Below are 25,598 nucleotides of genomic sequence, written 5' to 3'. Positions count from 1 at the left end.
ATAGGTGCTGGCCACTGTCTGTCACAGCTCCCTGTCATAGGTGCTGGTCATAGCACTCATCACTCTACAGCATTCAAGAAAGTAAGACGTCTATTTTGTCGCTGTTCTAGCTGAAGTGATTGGAACAGTGCCTGGCATATAGGTGGGACTCAATGAATGAATAAATACTGTGTGAATGTAGAAGGAGAGAGGTGAAAAGGGAGAGTAAGAGACAGGAAGAGGGAAGGGAGGGAGGCGTCCTAGCTTGAGTCTCAGCGGTGTCTTCCACCGGGATTCAGAGGTACGTGAGCATATCTGACAGGCTGTTAGGTGGACCCATTAGAAATGTATTTTTATGAGAAACTAAGGCATCTCCCAAAAAAAGCAAACGACCACAACAACAACAAAAAAAAACAATAAGCAAATTCTGAAGCAAAAGGAAGTGGAAAAGTAATATTGGTCCCATTTACAAACCCAGGTCATGAAGATGGGCTCAAACGTGATGTAAGCCCAGAATCGCATTTGTCACTTTCAGTCTCCTTGAACTCATGCAACATGCATGTTGCTAGAAGTAAAACCTGAAATGAATATTCAATATAAATTCTCTGAAGCATTGAATACAAACAGCCTTTCTTTTGTGCTGTATGTAAAATATCACATGGGAGAGGGAGTGGGAGGGGAGAGGCATTCTGGTGCAGGGAGTAACGTCGCCTTGGCAGGGCTCCCTGAACCCCTGAGGACTCCAGCATAACCAAGGCAGTGGTGTTGGCAGGAGACAGCGTCATCCCATAGCGGTAACAGTGCCGGGGGGCCGGCTCCCAGCTGCAGGAGCAATAAGGCAGAAGCGAGAAATAGCACCAAAGGGTGCTAGAATGGAGAATGAGGAGCATGTAGAGGCAGTACAGAGTTAAGAGGTCCTTCCCTGGGAAATCCTAGAAATAACCGGGGAAATTTGGAAGGAGAAGTCTGTGGGGTCCACATGCAGTTTTCATATGGAAGCAAGAACCCGGCAATATGTGTTTGTTAATTTTTACCCATTTTACCTCCAGTCTGAAAATACAGGGGCTTTAGACATGAAAGTGAGGGAGACAGGTAGATGCAAAAAAAAAAAAAATGCTAATAATGCTAGGAAAAAACAAAAACCAAGAAACTATTTCAAGTATCAATGTTGTTTTTTAAAAAAATAAGAAGCTCTGCATTAGAGAGTTTTACCCAGAAATACTGAGAGATAACCACACATCTACTCTAATTTCCTCCACAAACACGCCACCTTGGAGATCCCATTCTGAGGGAGCCGAATAATGAGATTCTTCAACCTAAAGCCTCTTGTAAACTACAGAACTCCTCGGAGAGATTCATCAATGCCCCAGGCCTTCTGGAGGCATTTAACTAGCCATCTGGAGGATTCTCCTGTCTCCAGACAATTATTTCACAGCAAGGAAGAAAAAATTGCCTGAGGTTTCCAGCCACAGCCAAATTCACTGGACTCAATAAATGTGTCAGATGGACTATGCGGGGCTGCCACAGTTGGTTAGGAACAACACTTTACTCTTGAAGGGACTGCTCTTTTCCTATGCCAGATAACATGCAGATGTGACCAAAAATATATATTCCAGATGCCAGAGTTCTTTTTTTCAGGCCTTTTTTCACTTTCACCTCTGAAACTGACTTGCTCAATATTTATTGGTAATAGTAGACTTTTAGTGTAAGAGAGATATCAAGAAAAATGCTGACTAGAGATACACCATATTTTAAAACAAATACACATTCCAACTCATTCATCAAACGATTTAAGCCTTTTAACTAAGTAAATATTTGTATCTATTTCATAAGGATGGTCTCAAAATTGATTTTAAATTGCTTCTCTGAAAATGTCATTATACTTCAAAAAAGACTGGTTGTGTAGTTTAGTTATACATGATACTCAAAACCTGATTTTGAATCTTGGCTTCATCACTTAAGCTGTATCACCAATGGAAAAGTTACTTAATTTTTCTAAGCCTTAGTGTCCTTATTTATAAAACTGGCATATAAGATTCAAAGAATGTATAGAGTATAGGCCAGGCACAATAACTCACACCTGTAATCCCAGCACTTTGGGAGACCCAGGTGGGTGATCACCTGAGGTCAGGAGTTCAAGACCAGACTGGCTAACGTGGTGAAACCCCATCTCTACTAAAAATTTTAAAAAATTGGCAGGTGTGGTGGCTGGTGCCTATAATTCCAGCTACTGGGGAGGCTGAGGCAGGAGAATCGCTTGAACCTGGGAGGCAAAGGTTGCAGTGAGCCAAGGTCACACCACTGCACTCCAGCCCAGATAAAAAGAGTAACACTCCATCTCAAAAAAAAAAAAAACCCATAGTGCTTAGAGAAGTGCCCAGCACATTGTATGCACCAAAAAATGTTGTTTCTCTCTCTCTCTTTTTGTTTTTTAGATAAATCTTTCTTCTTTCTTGTTAAAATAGTCTGGTAAATTCTAAATATTATGTATACAGAAATTGGCCAGACCCAGTAAAATACAACAGAGTGGCTGGGCATGGTGTCTCATGCCTGTAATCCCAGCATTTTGGGAGGCTGAGATGGGTGGATTGCCTGAGGTCAGGGGTTCGAAACCAGCCTGACAAACATGGTGAAACCCCATCTCTGAAAAAAAACAGAAAAAAAATACAACAGAGCAGGAAGGAAAAGGGCCCTGCCTGGAGATTAGTCAGGGCCTCACTCCTGAGGCGGGCACTGTGGTTGCTCTGTCCAGATCCACTGGCTTCCCTCTGGCACTTGTGTGTCTCCCCTCCAGCTTCTGGGTACCACGCCTGTGATTCTTCTTTGCATACTGTCCTCAGACTACTGGAGCAGCATCATCCAAACTGGCAAAGAGCAGAGAGTGCCTGATAATTTCTTTCCCTCCCGACCGCTCTCCCTGCCACCCCCAACGCCTACCTCCATCCCTTCTGCTGGGACTGACCATTGTGAGACTGGGAAAGCCCAGCACCCTTGTTTTAGGTCAGGTTAATTTGGAGGCATAATCTATACTTCAGAGCTCCCGTGGGGAATAAAATTGAAGCTGCACTTGGTGGGATGCTGCCTGACCTGACATCTTACCGATTACTCAGGAAACACTTGCAGAATAAATCACTGTGTACAAATCCTTGCCTTAGGATCTGCTTTTGGGGAACTCAACACAAGACCCACAAGTGGAATTATCAAAGAAATGTTTCAATATTACATCTCCTTCCAGCCGTCATGCAGGCACGTAACGTCAGCCTAGCAGCTTCTAATTCCTCCCACTGAGGCAGAAATCATTTTAAAAACCAATCTCGCTGCAGGGCACAGTGGGGCATTCCTGAAGTGCCAGCTACTTGAGGTTGAGGTGGGAGGACTGCTTGAGCCCAGGAGGGCAAGGCTGCAGTGAGCTGTGAATGTGTCACTGCATTCCAGCCCGGGTGACAAAGGAGACTCTGTCTCATTTCAAAAATAAATAAAAAGCCAATCAAAGTTAGGATGTCAACATATGAATTGCGGGCAGACATAAATTAGCCTATAACATCCATTGTTTGTAAGGCCAAAAGGAGCGCTTCTAACCAGTCACCTCCCCCTTTGTGTGGCGTACCGTTCGTCCTAAAAAGTGCCTGGCTTCCATACGTTAGTTATGCCCATTTACTTCCTTTCTTTGAAAGTAGATAGACCCACAGGTCTTAAAGTGGACTGAAGATGAGTTGAAAGCTGGTGGTGAATGAAGAAATGTCTAGCCAGCAAAGTCTCAAGGAAGGAGCCTTTACTCAGGCGTTCCATCGCGTGAGCTGCCTGCCTGAGAAGGATGTGGCCGGACCCCGCACTCTAGTGATATCCACTCATCCACCCTTTGACATGTTTCAGTGTATCCGTTGGCAATATACGTGATTGTTATCCTAGATTTGTTCTAATACACGCTAGTTTCCGGAAGCTGAAGAATAAAGTAATACACTATAGTTACGGAAAATCAGAACCCCAGGAGAACTCATCAGTTATGAGGAGCAAGGGCCAAACCAAAGGAGGGGGCTTTGACTTATTTTCCCCTTAGCTTTGTTGAAGCATATTCGAAAAATGAAAATTGCAGTCTGGGTGCAGTAGCTCACACCTGTAAACACAGCATTTTGGGAGGCCAGGGCTTGAGCCCAAGAGTTCAGGACCAGCACGGACAACACAGTGAGACACCATCTCTACAAAAATAAAAGAAATTAATCAGGTATAGTGGCACGTGCCTGTAGTCCCAAGCTACTTGGGTGGCTGAGGTGGGAGGATCAGCTGAGTCCAAGGTTGAGGCAGCAGTGAGCCGTGATCACACCACTGCACTGCAGCCTGGGTGACAGAGTGAGGCTTTGTCTCAAAAAAAAAAAAAGTATTAAAGAAAAACACATTAAAAAGTTGTATACATTTTAGGTATACAACCTGATGATATGATATACATATACATTATGAAATAAGCACAATCAAGTTAGCATATCCCTCATCTCACATAATTAACATTTTTATGTGTGGAAGAACACTTAAGATCTATTGTCTTTGCACATTTCAAGTAGTATACCAGATAGTGTTATTGATCATAGTCACCACAATATATGTTACATCCCAGAACTCACTCATCTGATAATTGAAAAACCCAGACACAGTGAGATCAATACTGTAAGATCTCCCTTATATGTAGAATCTTTAAAAAAAAAAAAAAAAAAAAAAAAGGGGGAGGCAAGAGAGAGAGACAGAGAGATTGGCTTTTTATTTATTTATGTATTTATTTTTAAGACGAGGTTTCACGATGTTGGTCAGACTGGTCTTGAACTCCTGACCTCAGGTGATCCGCCTGCCTTGACCTCCAAAGTGCTTGGATTACAGGCGTGAGCCACCACGCCTGGCCTGAGATTGGCTTTTTAAATGATTTCTGCCCCAATGGGAGGTTTAAGATACTGCTAAACTGGCCTGACCGCAGAAGAGCAGTAGATGCAATATTGAAATTTCTCTTTGAGTAATTCTGCTTGCGGCACAATTTACTCTCTCTCACCAGGAGTTGGTTGTGATTTTTACAAGATTCTTTGAGTCTTTACACAGAAAAGATATTTAAAAGCTGAGTCCCATGGTTCATGCCTGTAATCCCAGCACTTTGGGAGGCTGAGGCAGGAAGAATGCTTCAGCCCAGGAGTTAGAGACCAGCCTGGGCAACACAATAAGATCTCATCACTATTGGAAAAGAAGGAAAGAAGGAAAGGAACAAAGGAAGGAAGGAAGGAAGGAAGGAAGGAAGGAAGGAAGGAAGGAAGGAAGGAAGGAAGGAGGGAAGGAGGGAAGGAGGGAAGGAGGGAAGGAGGGAAGGAGGGAAGGAGGGAAGGAGGGAGGGAAGGAGGGAAGGAGGGAAGGAGGGAAGGAGGGAAGGAAGGAAGGAAGGAAGGAAGGAACGAAGGAAGGAAGGCAGGTAGGCAGGCTATTTAAATAAAGCAATTTCTCCTCCATGGTGATTTCACAGTCTAGCCATGGGGGAAAAAAACTTTCATAAAACTGGCCAACCTAAGCTCAAAATCTTTTCAACACTCCAGACAATTCTTCATGTCCTTCACTTACAATTAAATTATTTTTGTCACTCTCAACAGGAGCAAGACCCTCTTAGATTAGAAGTCAATAAAATTATCACTCATTGTCTTCTGCTTGACTCTACAAACTCTGGCAAATACCTCTGGAATGATATCAAGTGCTACTTACTGCATCAAACTAAGTTTTGTTTTTCTGTTTCTCAGCTCTCAATTATGTAGATGCATAATCATTAAGTAAACAGGTGTTAATATCTCATGTACATTCGTCAGAAGCAATGTTTAAAAAAATCAACAATGCCAAAATATATTAGGCAGTCAATGGCTTTCTTCCCCTAAAGAATTCATGTCTATGATTTGGCTTGCTGCCCCTCCAAATTATCAGATTTCATTAAAGTGAAAATTAAAATAGTATACATCTGAGGTTGCTGGGTTTTGTTGTTGCTCCGGTTAAACTGAGTTAATCCTTCTGTAATTTAAGATTTGAGCCATAGAACAATGAAATGAAACTGGATTCACCGTTTCTAATTTTCTAGGGGCTCCTTTCATATTTTCACACTCCTGACAGGCTAAATTTCTCCACTGACCTTAATTCTAGACAACTGCAGAACAAAATGTTCTCTTTTTTTTTTAACTTCAAAATACTCTCGCTCTGCTTTAATACCAACAATTGTGCTTAGATGGCCAAGTGTCTGACTCCATCTCATCAAAAGGCTGCTGCTGGCACTGTCCAGTTTGGACTATAAGTTTTTTAGTCAGCAACTTTCACAGATATATATATATATGTATATTTGGTTTATGGACAGGTACTGAGGTCAAACAGCACTATCTCTTAGTACTCAGAGGTTTTTGTTTCATTACAGGATAAAATGTCTTAAGTCACTGTGAAGTACAATAAATAGCAGACTCATGAAACAAAACTGCCCCCTGCTGCGAACTACTAAGAGAGAAGTTAACCATTACCAAGTAACAATTTTGCAGGAAATTATGTCACTGATACAGAAGTTACTGGTTAACTGGAGTCCAGTTTCTGGAATTAATATAAAGGACTACTTTCATGAACTCTCATGTCAAAGTTTGAAAATTTTAATTAAAAAAAGTTGTACCAGTTGATAAGACTGTGAGCAGGAGAGGGGGTAGTCTTACTAAGGCTGGATGCCTTAATGTTTTCTACGCACACATATTGGGTTCCACCTTAACCATAAAAACTATGGAAGATTCAGTAATTGCCCAACGTAGCATTTCTCAACCTCTCAGTTTTGGAATCTTTTTTTATCATTTCCCAGTGATATTTTCATATAATACAATGAAGCCATGCTGGGTTTAGATTTTGAAAGCACAGTTTGAAGGATCTTTGTGAATGAATAAAAAGGTTTTAGGAACATTTAACTTAAAAATGCAGTAAAATGTTACTCAGCACACCCTGAACCCTGACTAATGTAACTTTTGAACCATGATCCGCTCAATTTTAATCTGAGGAAGACAACTGGCAAAATTAGTATCAGAAATTTATTCAAACCGGAGGAGGAGAAGAGGAAGGGAGAGGCAAATCACCACACTTCATTTATTCCAAGACGCACGTTTTTTTCCACATCTTTAAATCTCTGAAATCAGGATGTGCCCGACAGTCAATGAAGTCTTGCAATTAATTGTCCTAGCCAGGTGGTGGGCACAGCATAGGTTCATGGCATGAGCAGAATCAGAACACGGTCATACTGTCCACATTGTCACCACTTCAGCTGAGAGGTGCGCATGGTTATTCTCTCAAATGTTAACTTTAATTGACTTTTACAATTTTTTTTTTTAAGATTACAACATGATTTAGCATGGAAATGAAGTTTTAGGATGGCCAGGTGTGGTGGCTCACCCCTGTAATCCCAGCACTTTGGGAGGCCTAGGTGGGTAGATCACCTGAGGTTGTAAGTTTGAGGCCAGCCTGACCAACATGGAGAAACCCCGTCTCTACTAAAAATACAAAATTAGCCGGGCATGGTGGCACATACCTGTAATCTCAGCTATTTGGGAGGCTGAGGCAGGAGGATCTCTTGAACCTGGGAGTGGGAGGTTGCGGTGAGCCAAGATCGAGCTATTGCCCTCCAGCCTTGGCAACAAGAGCGAAACTCCACCTCAAAAAAAAAAAAAAAAGGTGGGGGGTGGGGAGCTGGGGAGAGATAGCAAGGGGAGAGATGCCAGATGTAGGTGATGGGGAGGCAGGCAGCAAATCACACTGCCACATGTGTACCTATGCAACAATCTTGCATATTCTTCACATGTACCCCAAAACCTAAAATGCAATAAAATACATGGGGAAAAAAAAGAAGTTTTATGAATGCCTTAATTAAAATTTTCTTGCATTTCTCCATTAATGTAAGATAACGTTATATTATAAAAATATATGCCCAAAAAAGAGAAATAAGAAAAAAAAATCAATATCTAATACGTCTAAAAGAATACTTGGCCAGGTGCAGTGATTCATGCCTATAAATCCAGCGCTTTTGGGAGGCTGATGTGGGAGACTCGCTTGACGCCAAGAGTTTGTGGCCAGCCTGAGTAACACAGTGAGACCCCTGTCTCTACAAAAAATTTAAAAATTAGCCAAGTGTGCTGCTGTGCACCTGTAGTCCTAGCTTCTCAAAAGGCTGACGTGTGAGGGTCATTTGAACCCAGGAGTTCAAAGTGACGGAGAGCTAGGATTGCACAACTGCCCTCTAGCCAGGGTCAGAGTAAAACCATGTCTCTTTTGTTGTTGTTGTTGTTTTCCCTGTTTATTTATTTTATTGCATTTTAGGCTTTGGCGTACATGTGAAGAACATGCAAGATTGTTGCATAGGTACACACGTGGCAGTGTGATTTGCTGCCTTCCTCCCCATCACCTACATCTGGCATCTCTCCCCTTGCTATCTCTCCCCAGCTCCCCACCCCCCACTGTCCCTCCCCTATTTCCCCCCAACTGAACCCAGTGTGTAGTGCTCCCCTCCCTGTGTCCACGTGTTCTCATTGTTCAACACCCACCTATGAGTGAGAACATGCGGTGTTTGATCTTCTGCTCTTCTGTCAGTTTGCTGAGAATGATGGTCTCCAGGTTCATCCATGTCCCTACAAAGGACCCAAACTCATCGTTTTTGATGGCTGCATAATATTCCATGATGTATACGTGCCACATTTTCCCTGTCCAGTCTATCGTCGATGGTCATTTGGGTTGGTTCCAGGTCTTTGTTATTGTAAACAGTGCTGCAATGAACATTCGTGTGCACGTGTCCTTATAGTAGAACGATTTGTAATCCTTTGGATATATACCCAGTAATGGGATTGCTGGGTCAAATGGGATTTCTATTTCTAGGTCCTTGAGGAATCGCCACACTGTCTCTTAAAAAAAAAAAAAAAAAAAGAATACTTTCAATAAGTACAACATTTTTGAAAATCTATGTCATAAGAAGGCATTGTGTCATTATTTAAACAGAAAATATTTTCTTTGTGAAGGGTACATAAAATAGTAGCACATCTTGTAATCACAATTACCTTAGATCGTAAGTAGTAGTCATCCCAACCTATAGATCATAAATCTCTCCTGCAGCTTCACATACACAACTGGATTCTGCCACCACTTGGCCTTTCCTTAAGTCTATGCTCCACCTGGTGCAGTGGCTCATGCCTGTAATCATAACACTTTGAGAGGTTGAGGCGGGTGGATCGCTTGAGGTCAGGAGTTTGAGACCAGCCTGGCTAAAATGGTGATACCCCATCTCTACTAAAATTAAAAATTTGCTGGGCATGGTGGTGCATACCTATAATCCCAGCTACCTAGGAGGCTGAGGCAGCAGAACTGCTTGAACTTGAGAGGCAGAGGTTGCAGTGAGCCAAGATCATCATGCCACTGCACTCCAGCCTGGGGAGCAGAGCCAGACTCTGTCTCAAAAAAAAAAAAAAAAGAAGTCCAGTTGCCATCAACATTTCTTCATCTTCAAAAATCACAAAGTTTCCCAGTAGAGGAAGAAGAAAAGCTAGTAGCTGTCTTCTTAGGATCTAGCCATCTTCCTTCACAGATGTTCTTCAATTTATAATGGGGCTATGTCCTGATAAACCCACTGCAAATGCAAAATGTTGTAAGTGAAAATGCACTCAATACACCTAACCTAGCAAACATCACAGCTTAGCGTAGCTTGAACACATTCAGAAGATTTATATTAGCTTACAGTTAGGCAAAATCATCTCACATCTTTATAATAAAGTGTTGAATACCTCATGTAATTTATTGAATACTGTGCTGAAAGTGAAAAACAGAATGGTTGTGTGGGCACTTTTTTTTTTTTTTTTTGACACAGAGTCTAACTCTGTCGTCCCGGCGGGAGTGAAATGGCACGATCTTGGCTCACTGCAACTTCCGCCTCCCTGGTTCAAGCAATTCTCCTGCCTCAGCCTCCCAAGTAGATGAAATTACAGGTGCCCACCATCATGCCTGGCTAATTTTTCTATTTCTTAGAGACAGGGTTTCACCATGTTGGCCAAGCTGGTCTTGAACTCCTGACCTCAGGTGACCCACCCGCCTTGGCCTTCCAAAGTTCTGGGATTACAGGCATGAGCCACCATGCCCAGCCGTCGTACTGGTACTCGAAGTATGGTCTCTACTGTATGCGTGTTGCTTTCACAGCACCATAACTTGAATCACTGTAAGCTGGGGACTGTCTGCACTCTCATTAACCAACTTCGATTGTAAGATAATATGGAAACTAAAAGTGAGTTTATCTGGCATGAAAACTAATTTTAGGGAATTCACCAATAAGAAATTACATTTATAAACACAGCCTAGATCACCAAAGAATCACTAACTACTCTTGCAGAAAAGAATAATCCAGTTTAGAAACATTCCCAATAAGAACGTTGAAAGAAACATGGATTTCAGGTTAGGCGATGAACGGTTAGCTAGACTATTCATCAACTAAACCAGAAACCCATGCCCGTACTTGCTGGTTACCTGAAGTTCTGCCATCTCATATTGAAATTTGGATACTTTGAGACCTTTCCTTAGACATACGGTTATATTAAATGTACACTTAGCAACATCTTTTAAATGAAATTTTAAAAAATTAAAAGGTGCAGATATCTCTCTTACCAGTTTTAAAACTTCACTGCCAGCCCGGCACCATGGCTCCTGCCTATAATCCCAGCACTTTAGGAAGCCAAGGCATGCAGATCACCTGACATCAAGAGTTCGAGACCAGCCTGGCTAACATGGTGAAACCCTATCCCTACTAAAAATACAAAATTAGCTGGGTGTGGTGGCATGCACCTGCAATCCCAGCTACTCGGGAGGCTGAGGCAGGAGTACCAATGAACCTGGGAGGTGGAGGTTGCAGTGAGCCAGGATCGCACCATTATACTCCAGCCTGGGTGACAGAGGAAGACTCTTCTCAAAAAAAAAAAAACAAAAACAAAAACAAAATACACACACACACAAATTTCACTGCCATGTCTGGTAAACTAAATAAAGTCTAGCATCTTTTCCAACCTTCCCAGAAGAGTGAAATCAAATTCTTCTCAAATCATCTAGATGAGGCATGTGTGAGCCTGGCTTCACATTGTTCATGCAGGCAGAAGGGAGCAGAAAGTACAGAGGCATGTCCTGTAGTTACATGGCTTCTAAATAGGTAAAAGAGTGAAATTGAATAAATGATACACCATGTCATACAAAGTTTTACTCTACTTAATTCTATCTCCCCAAACTAAATTATGTTAATTTCTCATGAAATTTGCTGTTATCATTCCTGGCTGTTATCTAGAGCCAATTCAAGCATATTACAATATGAAGTGTGTGTACATTTATTTTTTAACACATACAGATGTACACTTGTTAAGATCTACTATCTTTACAAGCCAAAATCTCAAACATTTTGACAGAAGTTAAATACTTATAAAAAGAAAAAACTGGGCCAGGCGAGGTGGCTCACACCTGTAATCCCAGCACTTTGCGAGTCCGAGGTGGTGGATCATCTGAGGTTAAGAGTTTGAAACCAGCCTGGCCAACATGGTGAAACCCCGTCTCTACTAAAAATACAAAAAATTAGCCGGGCCTGGTGGAGGGTGCCAGTAATCTCAGCTACTTGGGAGGCTGAGGCAGGAGAATCGCCTGGACCTGGGAGTCAGATGTTGCAGTGAGCTGAGATCGCACCACCGCACTCCAGCCTGGGCGATAAGAGCAAAGCTCCATCTTAAAAAAAAAAGAAAAAAATGCTGCCTTACATTCAACACTTCCTCAATATACCCATCGATTACATATAAAGGTAGAGGCTGCACCAATTACCAACTGTCACCATATGCCATGCGTTTTCTTTAAAAGAGAGAATATTAGTTTTAATATGTTTATTCTGAGAAATTCTTTTAAAATATCTATGTGATGTAGCAATATTTCATCTCGAGGTCCTATCTTATACTACTGATTTCAAAAATTATAACTAAAAAAGGAATTGCAGTGTCAAGAAGCATGAACTTAGATGATAAGAAAGGAGATGTGCTGAGAATATTGTATAACCTTGTTATGTTTCTGATTTCTAGATAGGAATTAACTCTGACAAGCATGTATTAAAAGGTAAGAATAAATAAGCAAGCATAGGAACAGTGCTCCCTCCTGTGGCCAACCTCCTTGACAATCATGGGAAAAAGCATCTCCTGAAACCCTAGGATGGGTAATGGACACAGGCCCCAGAGAAGCACACCTCCCACTGCAGGTGCTGTGTTTAAAAAGGAAAATGGCTCACAAAGCCGGGATTTGTTTGTGATAATGGACACAATAAAACAGAGCACATTTTAAGTCATAAAAGCATAAAGAAAAATAAATTAAACTTAGTGCTGGAGACTAGCAACAGTTTTACAAATTTCACTGTCTAACATATGTGAAGAAGATGTCTATGAACATTTAAAGGGATGTGTCTTCTAAAAGAAAAGAAATAGTCTTAGCCAGGTGCGGTGGCTCACTCCTATAATCCCAGCACTTTGGGAGGCTGAGGCGGGTGGATCACGAGGTCAAGAGATCGAGACCATCCTGGTCAACATGCTGAAACCCCGTCTCTACTAAAAATACAAAAATTAGCTGGGCATGGTGGCGCGTGCCTGTAATCCCAGCTACTTGGGAGGCTGAGGCAGGAGAATTGCTTTAAACCGGAAAACGGAGGTTGTGGTGAGCCGAGATCGCGCCATTGCACTCCAGCCTGGGTAACAAGAGCGAAACTCCGTCTCAAAAAAAAAAAAATCTTGGCGAGTCCAGGTGCAGTGGTTCACACGTGTAATCCTGGCACTTTGAGTGGCAGAGGAGGGCGGAACATTTGAGCTCAGGGGTTTGAAACCAGCCTGACCAACGAGGTGAAATCCTGTCTCTACCAAAAATACAAAAAATTAGCCAGGGATGGTGGCACACACCTGTAATCTCAGCTACTCAGGAGGCTGAGGCATGAGGATCGCTTGAGGTGGAGGTTGTGGTGAGCCAAGATTGCACCGCTTCACTCTAGCCTGGATGGCAGAGTGAGACTCTGTCTAAGAATTAAAAAAAGAATAAGAAAAACAAAAACAAAAAGAAATAGAATGGTCTTGAGCTTTGTGGATCCTATTCCTTATTATAAAACACAGTAGTTCTCAGCCAGAATCACTCCTAAGACAATGGCAGTGTCTGGAGACATTTCTGGTTGTCCCAACCCTAAGAGCAGTGCTATTGGGACCTGGTGCATAAAGGTCGGAAATATTGTTAAACATCCTACAATGCACAGATCACCTCACCCCCACAAACAAAACGTCAACAGAACTGAGGTTGAGAAATCCTGATATAAGAATATTCTACAATCGTTTCCATGTGCAATCTATAAACCGTAAGCTTTATAAATAGTATTTACTAAATTCAAAGCCAAATACATTTTCAATAAAATTCCAGCAACTAAATCAGAAATTCAGGAAACATGATTCTCATGAACTCAGTCTCATGTCTGATTACACCCTTTTTGTCTTATAATACGGTATACTTACAATGTTTAGCCATTGTCTTTCAAAATGGAAAATACAGACTGGACACCGTGCATCACACATGTAATCCCAGCACTTTGGGAGGCCGAAGCAGGTGGATTACCTGAGGTCAGGAGTTTGAGACCAGCCTGGCCAACTTGGTGAAACCCTGTCTCTACTAAAAACCCAAAAATTAGCCAGGCGTGGTGACACACACCTGTAATCCCAGCTACTCAGGAGGCTGAGGCAGGAGGACCGCTTGAACCCATGAGCTGTAGCTTCCAGTGAGTAGAGCTCACGCATTACACTACCGCCTGGGCAACAAGAGTGAAACTCTATCTCAAAAAAAATAAATAAATAAAAAATACGTTTTGTTTTGGTAGATAGAAAGCATGAAATATAAATTAATATATGTATTATTGTCCCTTGGAGAAATGCTAAGAGAGTAAAATTGTTTAAATTAACTCCAGGTAGATCTAAATGTTTTCAGTAGAAAACATGCCTGCTAGCGAAAGGTGCTTTGAGAGCAGAAGCAAAGAGAGAACAGAGTCACAGACACATTGTCACGCCGCCGGCAACCAAAGAAAAGCCATTATTTTAGGGCTGAGGTCCCCAGCCTGGGATCTTTGTATCCTTAGGCTCTGCGAAAATAAGAAGAGTCTGAAAGCTATTTTCACCGCGTCAAAAATCATCTAATGACAATGGAACATTTGTCTACCATAAAATAGATCGGGTTCACTAAAATGAAAAACTCAGTGTGTAGACACTTACTACATGGAAGTTCATTTCATTGAATGTGACGTGGCTGGAATTTCTAGATCCTTTACTAAAATAAAATACAAACAGTTCTTTATGTTTAAACAAAAAGTTGAAAACTACCAGCCTGAAGAAACCAAGTCGTTAAGGTGAGTAAGTGTGGAAAAGTAAAGCCATGGTACAATACTGTGTCGACTTTGCTCTCCAGTTTGCTACTTGTAATCTTCATACAGTGCTTGGTATGTGATTACAAATGTGTTAAAACGCACTCTCTGAATGAAGAGGCCCCCAGACAGGCTTTGTGTGAGCAACATGGCTGATGATTCACCCGGGTGCAGGCGGGCTGAGGCCGAAAAGGGCGTGAGCGAAGGGCGATGGGATAGGAGTTGACTACAGCTTTGGGGTGGGCAGTGGAAGTTTACAGAAGTTACAGTTGGCAGTCTTTTGCAAGCTGGGAGGGGGTCGCAGGGTGTGGAGTCAGGAGGTTGGGCCAAGGTCGGTTACAAAGTCCAATGCCCTGGTCAACTGAGGTGGGATAAGAAACAATGTCTCAGGTTAGTTAGGCGCAGCAGGGTTGATCGTTCTTCCTTCCAGCTGATTCAGGTTTTCTAATTCCAGAAGGCCCTCCAGAGCTGTATGTAGGGTTCATGGATCGCCATGCTGTCCAAGGCACAGTCAGGCCTTACAAAACGCAGGTATTCTGGCCTAAGGCAGAACTTTCAAAAGGACTAGAACCTCCCCAAGTTCAGAATGGTGGCAGGCAGTCAGAAAGCCCCAAGGGAAACAGTCGAGAGACGGGGAGACCAGACTTCTAAAACCTTGACAGAGAACCTTCTCCCACATCAGAGCTGAGCATCTGCATTGGTTTTCATGAAGAAGACCCATGGGTTGTTTCATCATGGAATTTAATGAAAATTGGAGTGATGGTAACTTCTAATCCCTTTACTACTGTTGTAACCAAGTCAGCATGAAATCACCACTGAGACAAAGACTAGGCCAAATGACAGGGTCTTTACTGCCGGAGGCCACGGGTCTCTCTAACCTGCAGCCCAGACAGAAGGGTGTCAAGACCTTTTATGGCAGTAAATCACCTCCTGGGCAGGGATGGGGGTGAAAGGCTTCGGACATTCCGAGGGCCAGGGAACTTTGGACATTCCGATTGTTACTTAAGTGGTTCACAGAAGTCAAGATAAGCATTAGTTTACACATTGCCTGGGTAGGGTGGAAGTTACAGACCCTAGTTACTTATTATAAGTTGCAGGGGCCAAGATGGCATGGGTTTGGACTGCTTGCCTGTCACATCAGGGTTACAGAGAGCAGTTTCTACAGAAAGCCGAGGTATGGTTGAGGTATACAGTTTTTTGTTTGTTTTTTTTTAAGGTGGATAGTGATTTAATGGTTTTTTTTAAATTGCATTTTAGGTTTTGGGGTACATGTGAAGAACATGCAAAATTGTTGCATAGGTACACACGTGGCAGTGTGGTTTGCTGCCTTCCTCCCCTTCACCTATATCTGGCATTTCTGCCCATGCTCTCTCTCCCCAACTCCCCACCCCTCACTGTCCCTTCCCTATTTCCCCCACGACAGACCCCAGTGTGTAGTGCTCCCCTCCCTGTGTCCATGTGTTCTCATTGTTCAACACCCGCCTATGAATGAGAACATGCGGTGTTTGATTTTCTGTTCTTATGTCAGTTTGCTGAGAATGATGGTTTCCAGGTTCATCCATGTCCCTACAAAGGACACGAACTCATCGTTTTTGATGGCTGCATAATATTCCATGGTGTATATGTGCCACATTCTCCCTGTCCAGTCTAATCAGGCTGACCCAGTTTTCACTGGTTTCTAAGATAAGCTTTGTCAGGGTTTCTTTTAGGGCCCGGTTCATACGCTCGACATATCCTAAACTCTGGGGATGACAGGCACAGTGCCATTTCCAGGATATACCCAAGGCCTTGGCTAGGCCCCGAGAAATTTGTGCAGTAAAGGCGGGCCCACTGTCTGACCCCGGTGTTGGAGGGAGGCCGAACCGAGGAACAAGGTCCTGTAATATATTTTTCAGTAACTGCTAAAGCAGTCTCGGACTTAGTGGGGAAAGCCTTGACCCATCCAGAGAAAGTATTTATAAACACAACGAGGTATTTATAGCTATTTACTGGGGGTTTTATTTGAGTGAAATTTACTTCCCAGTGCTCCCCAGGGCTAGTTGCTCTGAGTGTCACTCCTACCTGGCTAGACCTGTTCCCTCCCCGATTTGCTCAGTCACATACATTACGCCGAGTAGTGATTTCCTTGATAAGCTCCTGTAAATGAGGCATGTAGTACTTGGCTTTTAGCAGTTCAGTTAGTTTGGTCTGTCCTAAGTGAGTGGCCTGGTGTGTGTCCTTAACTAGGGCCTGTCCTAGAGCCTCGGGGACCACAATCCTTTGTTCTGGCAGTATCCACCATCCTGTGGAGCCCTGTGCGGCACCCTGTTCCTTTGCAAAGTCCTTCTCACATGAGGAGTACGTGGGAGTAGGGGCAGAACTGGGGCGGGCAGGGTTACAGGAGGGTCAGTGGTTTCACTGGCCCATGGCTGCCTCCCTGGCCTGCAAGTCAGCAGCCCTGTTTCCCTTGCCTCCGGTGAATCCCCCTTTTGGTGTCCCTGCAATGGATGAGTGCCACAGTCTTGGGCTTCCATACAGCCTCCAGCAGGGCTGGAATTTCCTCTTTCATAGCTTTTCCTTCTGAGGTAAGTAGTCCTCCTTCTTTACATATCGATCCATGTACATGGGCTATAGTGAAGGCAAAACACCTGTCGGTATACATAGTGACAGGCTGTCCCTCTGCCTAGTTTAAGGCTTTTATTATGGCTACAAGTTCAGCCTTTTGGGCTGAAGTCCCATGAGGAAGGGCTTGGGCCCAGATGACCCGCTCTAGGATGACTGCGGCTGTCCCCGCATACCTGACTCCGTTGACCATAAAACTGCTGCCATCCGTACACAGTACCTCTTCCGGGTTCCGTAAGGCGACGTCGGTGAGGTCCGGTCGCGCGGTTTGGATGACATCTATTATTGGTTGACAGTCATGTATGGGTTCTTCTGACTCACAATGAGGCAGCAGTGTGGCCGGATTCAGGACTGTAGTCTTCAGGAACTTGATGCAGGGCTGGTCCAAGAGTAAACCTGATACGGTACTACGCGGGCATTAGACACCCACCTTCCTGGAGCCCCTCGGGGTAGTGATTCTACCGCATGGGGTGCCTGTCCACCTCTTTTACCAACAGGGCTGTTGCTGCCAAGGACCGAAGGCAGGCTGGCCACCCAGAGGCTGCAGGATCAAGTCTTTTTGATAGGTAGGTGACCGGCCTGGACCACGCTCCTAACATCTGGGTGAGCACCCCCTTCGCGATTCCTTGTTTTTTTATGTACAAACAACCGGAAGGGTTTAGAACTATCTGGCAAGGCCAGGGCTGGGGCCGAGGTCAGAGCGGCTTTGTCAAAAGCCTGTTCTACTACTGTCCAAATTAGGGGCTGATTCCCACCTGTGCAGGCATACAGAGGCCTGGCTATTTAGGCAAAACCTAAAATCCATAGCGTACAGCACCCTACCGCCCCAAGGAACTCCGGAACCTGGCGTTTTGTGGCAGGGCTGGGTATCTGTGGCACTGCTGGGACTCGGCTGGGCGCCAGCACCCGGTTGCCTTTTTCTATGATGTAGCCCAGGTAAGTAACCTTTTGTTGACAGAGTTGGGCCTTTTTGGCTGAGACTTGATATCCCAGAGTTTGTAAGGTGAACAGTAACGACTGGGTGGCTCCCCTGCAGGCCTCTGGGGTTCTTGAGGCCAGAAGTAAGTTATTTGCATATTGGAGTACAGTACACTCAGGGAACTCGGTATGGAAGGTGGCAAGATCCTGGCTAAGTGCCTTACTAAATAGGGTGGGGGAGTTTTTGACCCCTGAGGCAGCCAGGTTTATGTGAGTTGGCCCTAGACCCCAGTGTCTGGTCCGTCTATTTAAAGGCAAATATAGGTCTGCTGACTGGGGCCAGTGGGATGCAAAAGAATTGCACCCTTGAGGTCCAGGACAGAATAGTAATGGTGGTTTGTGTTCAGGGGTCTTAGGAGGGTACATGGATTTGGGACCTTGGAGTGGACAGTTTCTACTCTTTTATTTACTCCCCTTAAGTCCTGTACTAGCTGGTAATCCTTTGTGCCAGGTTTTAGAACAGGGAGCAGGGGGGTGTTCCAGGGTGACTTGCAGGCGGTGAGAGCTCCTCCTTCCAGGAGTCTTGTTATGTGCGGAGCGATTCCCCGCCTGGCTCCCTGACTCACTCCGTATTGCCGTACCTGGACCTGAGCTGCTGTCGCCAACAGTTGGACCACAACCGGGGTACAGTGTTCTGCCAGACCTGGGGAATTGGCATCAGCCCGCACTCCAGGTACACTCTCCTGGAATTGGCCGAGGAGGTCTGACGTTGAAGCCTGATTTGTTTCGGGTGATGAGGCTTCCTGCAGGAGATGCTCGTCTGACAGAGCACAGGTGATGAGGATTTGCTGAGGTGCTTTCCACACGGAGGGCAAAGTGGTTGCTCAGAGTTTGTGAAGTAGGTCCCGCCCTAATAGCGGGTACGGGCATTCTGGAAGAACTAAGAAGGAATGGGTAACGGTGCCATTTCTTCAGATAACGACTTGATTGTGGTTCATGAACTGGTTGCGGTCTTTCCTGTAGCCCCCTGGATGACTGTTTTCCTGCTGGATAGTGGTCCCAGGGGCTGAGTAAGGACAGAGTGGGCCACCCCGCTGTTTACTAAAAAACGGATCAGTTTGCCCCAATCTTTAAAGTAACCCGGGGCTCCTGGGGGGCTTAACAAATAAGGGCCCTGGCCTGTCAGTCCTGACCTCCTAAATTGAGGTTAGCCCTTGGTGGCTTTTCCTGAGTGGTTACTCGTCTTTTTCTCTTGGGGCACTTATTTTTTAAAGTCCCTCTTGTTTACAGTACGTACATTGATTTTTTCCTAAGTGGGGAGCCGGGGACCCCGGGGGCCCTTTTGCAAGGCCCCCTGCCCACATAATGACTCATGTTTCCTGAAGGGCTGCTATCACTGCCTTAGTAACTTTTTGTCTTCTATGGCTTCAGGAGCATCCCTGTTGCTAAAAACCTTCTGGGCAATTTCCAGCAATTGGGCTAAGAATCCATCTAGTTTTTGTAACTTTTTCCTGATACCTGGGCTGACTGGGAGACAAAGGCCAAGTTAATGGCCTGTCGATTTTCCAGGGCCTCAGGGTCTATAGGAGTATGGGTACGGTATGCCTCTTGTAGGTTCCAGGAAAGCAGCCGGCGACCCCTGCGGACCCTGAGTCACTGTTCCTACCTTGGAGAGGTTGATGGGCTTCCTAGCTACCCCCTTAACCTCTGCTAAAAGATGCCGGTGAAAAGTGTTCAGAGCCTGGTGACCCCCTGAGGTGTTGGGGTCCCATTTCGGTTGGGTAGAGGGAAAAACCTTTTCAATTTGGTCCAGGGTTTTTTTTTTTTACTGTTCCTCCCCTGGACCTATGATGGCCTTCAGGGCTTCCTGTCTAATTCTGCCTCTTTTCTCTGTGGTGAACAGAATCAGTAATAATTGTTGGCAGTCGTCCCAAGTGGGGTGATGAGTCTGGAGCACAGATTCCAAGAGACCTGTCAAAGCCTGGGGCTTCTCAGACAACGGGGGATGTTGAGCCTTCTGACAGAACTTCCTCCATTGTAAAACCGCACCGCTGCCTCCTCAAGTTCCCCAGCCTCCCAGCACGACCCCGCCCCGGGAACTTTCCATCTCAGCAGGCCCCTAACCCTCCCCCTCACCATCTCAGCAGGCCCCTAACCCTCCCCCTCACCATCTCAGCAGGTCCCTAACCCTCCCCCGTCAACATCTCAGCAGTTCCCTAGCACTGCGCCCTCCTGGGAACTATTAAACTCAGCAGTTCCCTAGCACGACCCCTCCCGGGAACCATTAAACTCAGCAGTTCCCCAGCCCTTCCCCTCCTGCACAGCCCCTCACACCAGATGCATCTGCCAGCTTGCAGGCTGTAAAAATCCCCTTTGCCACGCCACGGGAGCTGCGCGCCAATTTTGGGTGCAGCCCGGCAGCATTTTCCTTGCTCTTAATAACGCTTGTTCTGGCACTGGGTGTTTGTCCCTCTCTTTAATTTCTATCACCTTCCAGTATAAGTGACTTGATGAGAAGAAGGGGATGTGAACAAAGAATGGGTAACCCCGATGGTCTTCTCCCTTTGGGGGTGCCTCTTGGAGAGAAAGGACCGCTGGTGGGTGTGGAGCCCCGCTGCAGGTGTGCAGGGGGTACAAGTGTTGGTTACTGGTACTGTGGGGGGGGAAGGTGATGAGGCCCTGGTTCAGAGGGCCTTGAGTGGGGCGGAGGTAATTCCTGATCCTCCGCTGGGCAGGGAAGTATGGCTGGCGCAGAAGGGGCTTTCTTGGGGCTGCCAACATAACTTGTAATCCAGCATGCTTTATGCAGTGTTTAAGCCAAGAGGGGGGCGGTTGAACTAAGCCTAGCCACTGGTCAATGTATGGAAACTGATCTGGGTGCCCAGGAGAGCCTGTCGCCACATTCCATACAGCCTGAGTCACCTTGGGATTACATGTCCCAAAGTCTGGCCACCCCACCTCAAACGATAGCCACTCCAATTTACACAGGGTGCGGAGTTTTTTCAGTGTTAGTTTTACCCCATATTGGCCTGAAAATCTAGCCTTGAAATTGGCCGTCATGCACTGGAGGGGGGTGCAGGGCCAGGAAACAGATGATCCCATCTTTTTTTTTTTTTTTTTTAACCAATTCAGATGGAAAAGTTCTGCTGTAGAGAGAGCTAATCCTAAGCAAGACAAATTATACCAATTATAAAGACATATAGACATCAGCTTCTGATTTCCCTGAAAAGCTTTTACAATTTAACACTGGCTCCACTGAGAACTTGAACCAGCAACTTTGTAATTACAGGTCCCATACCTTAAATAGCATGCTAGCAGGCCGCTTGCTGCAGAGGTACGCAGGAAGCTTTCTTAACCCGTATTTTGGATGCACCTACTGCACCCCCAGGCTGTGTGGCGTGGCAGTCAGCAGAGAAAGAAAAGAAACCCTTTTTGCATCAGTTTAAAACTGAGCTAGAAGCCGCTGGGCGGGCTGTGAGTTCCCGGCCCCTGCCGCCTTCGATTGCCTTGACACAAGGACCCTGAAAAGCATTAAATGCCTCTCTCCCTATCTCTCTCTCTTTTCTCTCTCTCTTTTTCTCTCCTCTCTGTCTCTTTTTTTCCCCAACTTTGTCTGTCTCTCTCTCCTCTCTCCGTCCCTTGTCTCTGTCTCTTTTATCTGTTTCTCCTCTCTGTCCCTTGTTCTTCCCGCTTTCTCTCTCTCTCTCCTCTCTCCCTCCCCCTCTCTGTCTCTCTCTCTCCTCTCTCCCTCCCTTCTCTCTCTCTCTTTTTCTTCCTACTTTCTCTGTCTGTTTTTCCTCTCTCCCTCCCCTCTCTCTGTCTCTCTCTCTTTTCTCTCTCTCTCCTCTCTCCTTTTTTATTAATAGTTACTCGGGTTTGTGGCTTTTGTGGTGTTTCCAGTTTGGCAGGGGTTACGCTCGCGTTGTGCTCTCCCCAGCACCGGTTTTAAGCGTGCCTCTACAACTAGACCTGGTAGGGAAAGTAAAATCCGATTAACGGGTCTGTCTCTGGTACAGGCCTAGGGAGCAGGTGGAAGGGGCCAAGGGTAAGGAGAAGATTCTCCTAAGAAGCCCCAAAAGGGCCGGTAGTAAGTCTTGTGAAGGTTTCATGCCGCTCGGGCATGGTCCTCTTTTAGATATATTTTGGCATTTAGAGGCATAGGGAACGTTGTGAAATGGCAGAACAGGTGAACCAAGAAGCCTACTGGGTGTGAAATTTGAATCCACTGCGCCTTTAAGAGAGTGCAATGGTTTTGCCGGTGGCAGCCGGCTCCAATATGTGACCTGTGGTGAGTGCTTGGACAACACCCATAAGAACACCGAATTTTCTTTTGACAGAAGAGACAATGACTCCTTTCCACCCTAAATGGGCGAAGAGCGCTGGTAGTGTCTTATTTAAAATTTGATTCCCTAAGACAGAGAAAAAGCTACTCCCAAGTTGTCGTGGGTAGAATTTTCTCTCGTACATGAAAAAGAGGAAGAATGAGGCCTCAACGATAGAATAAGAAGAAGAAAAGGAAAGAACAGAGTTATTTCCAGGGTGTAAACCCCATCAGAGTTCCTTGAAGTCGATGGTTACTTAGCTAATGGAGAATATTATCCACCTTAAGAGTAACAGGTTTAAACCACTGTAATCAGCTAGTAACTGCCATAGGAAACTAGAGGACTTACAATGAAGACAGACCACATGGCCGGGCGTGGTGGCTCACGCCTGTAATCCCAGCACTTTGGGAGGCCGAGGCGGGTGGATCACGAGGTCAAGAGATCGAGACTATCCTGGCCAACATGGTGAAACCCCGTCTCTACTAAAAATACAAAAAATTAGCTGGGCATGGTGGCGCGTGCCTGTAATCCCAGCTATTAAGGAGGCTGAGGCAGGAGAATTGCCTGAACCCAGGAGGCAGAGGTTGCCGTGAGCCGAGATTGCGCCATTGCACTGCAGCCTGGGTAACAAGAGGAGCGAAACTCCAACTCAGGAAAAAAAAAAAAAAAAAAAAAAAGACCACATGAGAGATAGACAGACACAGGGTGGGCGTCCCCCGACGGAGGCCAGTCTCATGCCTGCCCCCCGGCCCATGCTGGCTGCTAGGGACCTGCTATTTTGAAAATGTGGTGTAATATGATGCTGGGAACCATATCATAGGGGGATGATAATGTCAATCTGGTTTCTTTTTTTATATTAAGCACAATAACACTAGTTCTAGTTATACCTCTGTGATATTGACAAAAATGTCATCCTCACCCGCCTCGACATTAGAATGGAAAGCACAGGGGGGTTTCACCCCTTGCAATGTTTAAGATAATTGTTTTTTTTGTGGACATTAGTGACCATATCAGAGCGTGGTGTACACCTCCTGCCATATTCAGAGTATTTCCATATGGGCAGTAACATCATCCTCTCCTTCCCCGGATATTAGGAACAATATCACAGTACAGGTGTACAGCCCCAGTCACATCGAGAGTAATATCATCTGTAATCCCCTAGTTATGAGGAACAGTATCACTGGGGGATTGTGTGCTTTCTGAGATATCTGGAGTAATACTCTCTCCGTTTTTGGATGTTAGAAACAATATTACAGTGGTGGTGTACACTTCCTGCGATATTCAGGGTATAATCATCCTCTCTTCCCAGGATATTAGGAACTACGTCACAGAAGCATTGTACACCGCCTGTGATATTGGAACAATCACGGAGTGTACACTTGCTTTCACAATGAGAGTAACACTTAGGATATGATGGATAATATCACAAAATTTACACACATGGGTGTATACCCACTTTGATATTAGAAGTAATTTTTATCTAATATACTAAAAATAATATCGCAGAATATACTCATGTGTACATTTATTAGGATATTACAATAAATGTATATAATATGTACCATATGTACATTTACTGTGATGTACATATGTGTACACAATACGTCACAATAAATGTACATAATCTGTACAATATGTACATTTATATGTACATAATGTGTACACAATACATATGTACATAACGTGCACAATATGTACATTTATTGTAATATCACAATATCATATATAATCACAATAATATATATAATACATATCACAGTAAATGTACAGATTGTACACATTGTTCATATACGTTTATTACGATATTACAATATGTAAACGTGTACATAATGTACACATCATGTACATATGTACATATGTGTGCACGTTATGTACATTATGTGCATACGTACAATATACGTGTACATAATGTGCACTTTATGTAGAAATGCACAATATGTAAACGTGTACATATATGTACACGTGCACATATGTACACGTGTACCTAATGGACACATCATGTACATTATGTACAATATGTACACGTTTACATGTTTGTATTATGTACAGATGTACAGTATGCACACATGTACATATAGGTGCAGTCTATGTACATATGTACAACACGTACGCACGTACATACAGGTTCACATTATGTACATATGCATAGCCCCCTAGCCCAGTTGCACCGGTGCCCGCCATGAGCAAGAGGACGCTGTATTGCCCTAGTTGCCAGCAGGGGGCCTGTTGCCACCGCAGTGTGACCAAGAGGGCCCTGCAGTCGTCCACCACCAGCAGGGGGCGCCCGAGCCCGCCTCTTCAGATTCCTGAGGCTCCGCCTCCGATGTGCATCGCGTCACAGGGCCGCCCTTTGTCGCGTCACAGCGGTCTGCAGAGTTGGTTCTCCTCCTTATAGACCTGGGGGCACTGCCAGGGTGGAGCTGCGTCGCCTTCAGCACAGACCCTGGGGCGGGGGTCTCCCTGTGAGAGGGCCTTGCAGTGGCCCTAGCCGCCAGAAGAGGGCGGGGGCACATCACCGGGAGCAGGAGGGCCCTGCGCTGCCCGGCCAGCAGGGGGCGCCCGAGCCCGCCTTTTCAGGTGGCGTCACGGTGCCCGCGTGCGTTGCATCATGGCGGCCTGCCGAGTTCCGTCGTCCTCAGTGCAGATCTGGGGGCACTGCGAGGGCGGAGCTGTGTTCCCCGCAGCATAGACCTGGCGGGCACAGCCTCCCTTTGGGACAACTCTGGGCGCGTCCACGGTGAGTACAATCCTTCCTGCTTGCAGCCCGACGGCTGAGGGTCAGAGACTAGTAAGGAGGTCCCGGTGCGGAAACCTGGCACCAAAAGCCCCTGTGAATCCTGCGCCGAGGTCCTCCGACCCCAGGCCACGCGGCTGCAGTGCCAGGCGCACGCCGGCCTCAGACCACAGCGCTGCCAAGGCAGAGAGACGTCGCAAATGCGAACCCAACCCCGCCGTGCTCGTGTGGAACACAGCTGCGCTGCTAACGCGGCCCGGTCCACAGCGTGGGCGTCCGATGCGCACGCGCAGGCGGCAGACACCGCAGTGTGAATCAGCCGCGCCGGCCCACCAGTGCAGACGCCGAACGAACCAGCGGCTAGGGCTTAGGGTGAGGGTTAGGGCTAGAGTTGGGGGGTGCCGGTTAGGAGTTAGGATTTAGGGGTGAGAAGAATTTTAGACAAAATGAACAGTTTATTTGAGCAAAGGAATGATTCATGAATCACACCTGAAGCACCAGAACGGAAAACAGGGCTCTGCTTCGAGCTCTTAGCGGTGGCAGCTAAGTGAGGCTCCTCCTTGTCACCAGCTGGGCGGCCGCCTGTTGT

The 25,598-nt window shown here is 45.4% G+C and overlaps 1 long non-coding RNA gene across 1 annotated transcript in view; it reads left to right on the top strand.

Moving 5' to 3' along the window:
- LOC116529846 overlaps positions 1-17,601 on the top strand; it is a 25,683-nt gene extending 8,082 nt beyond the window's left edge. The window contains exons 2-4 of the long non-coding RNA XR_004259700.1: positions 7,424-7,429; positions 13,620-13,629; positions 17,533-17,601. This is a non-coding gene — a long non-coding RNA (uncharacterized LOC116529846). The remainder of the gene's footprint in view (positions 1-7,423; positions 7,430-13,619; positions 13,630-17,532) is intronic.
- The last annotated feature ends 7,997 nt before the right edge of the window (positions 17,602-25,598 follow it).

Source organism: Sapajus apella, unplaced genomic scaffold (assembly GCF_009761245.1).
Source record: "Sapajus apella isolate SASKATOON/1434 unplaced genomic scaffold, GSC_monkey_1.0 scaffold63, whole genome shotgun sequence".
In the NCBI taxonomy this organism is placed as follows: Eukaryota; Metazoa; Chordata; class Mammalia; order Primates; family Cebidae; genus Sapajus; species Sapajus apella.
Note: the sequence above shows the minus strand (reverse complement) of the source record. Positions and strands in the feature narration are given on the sequence as shown.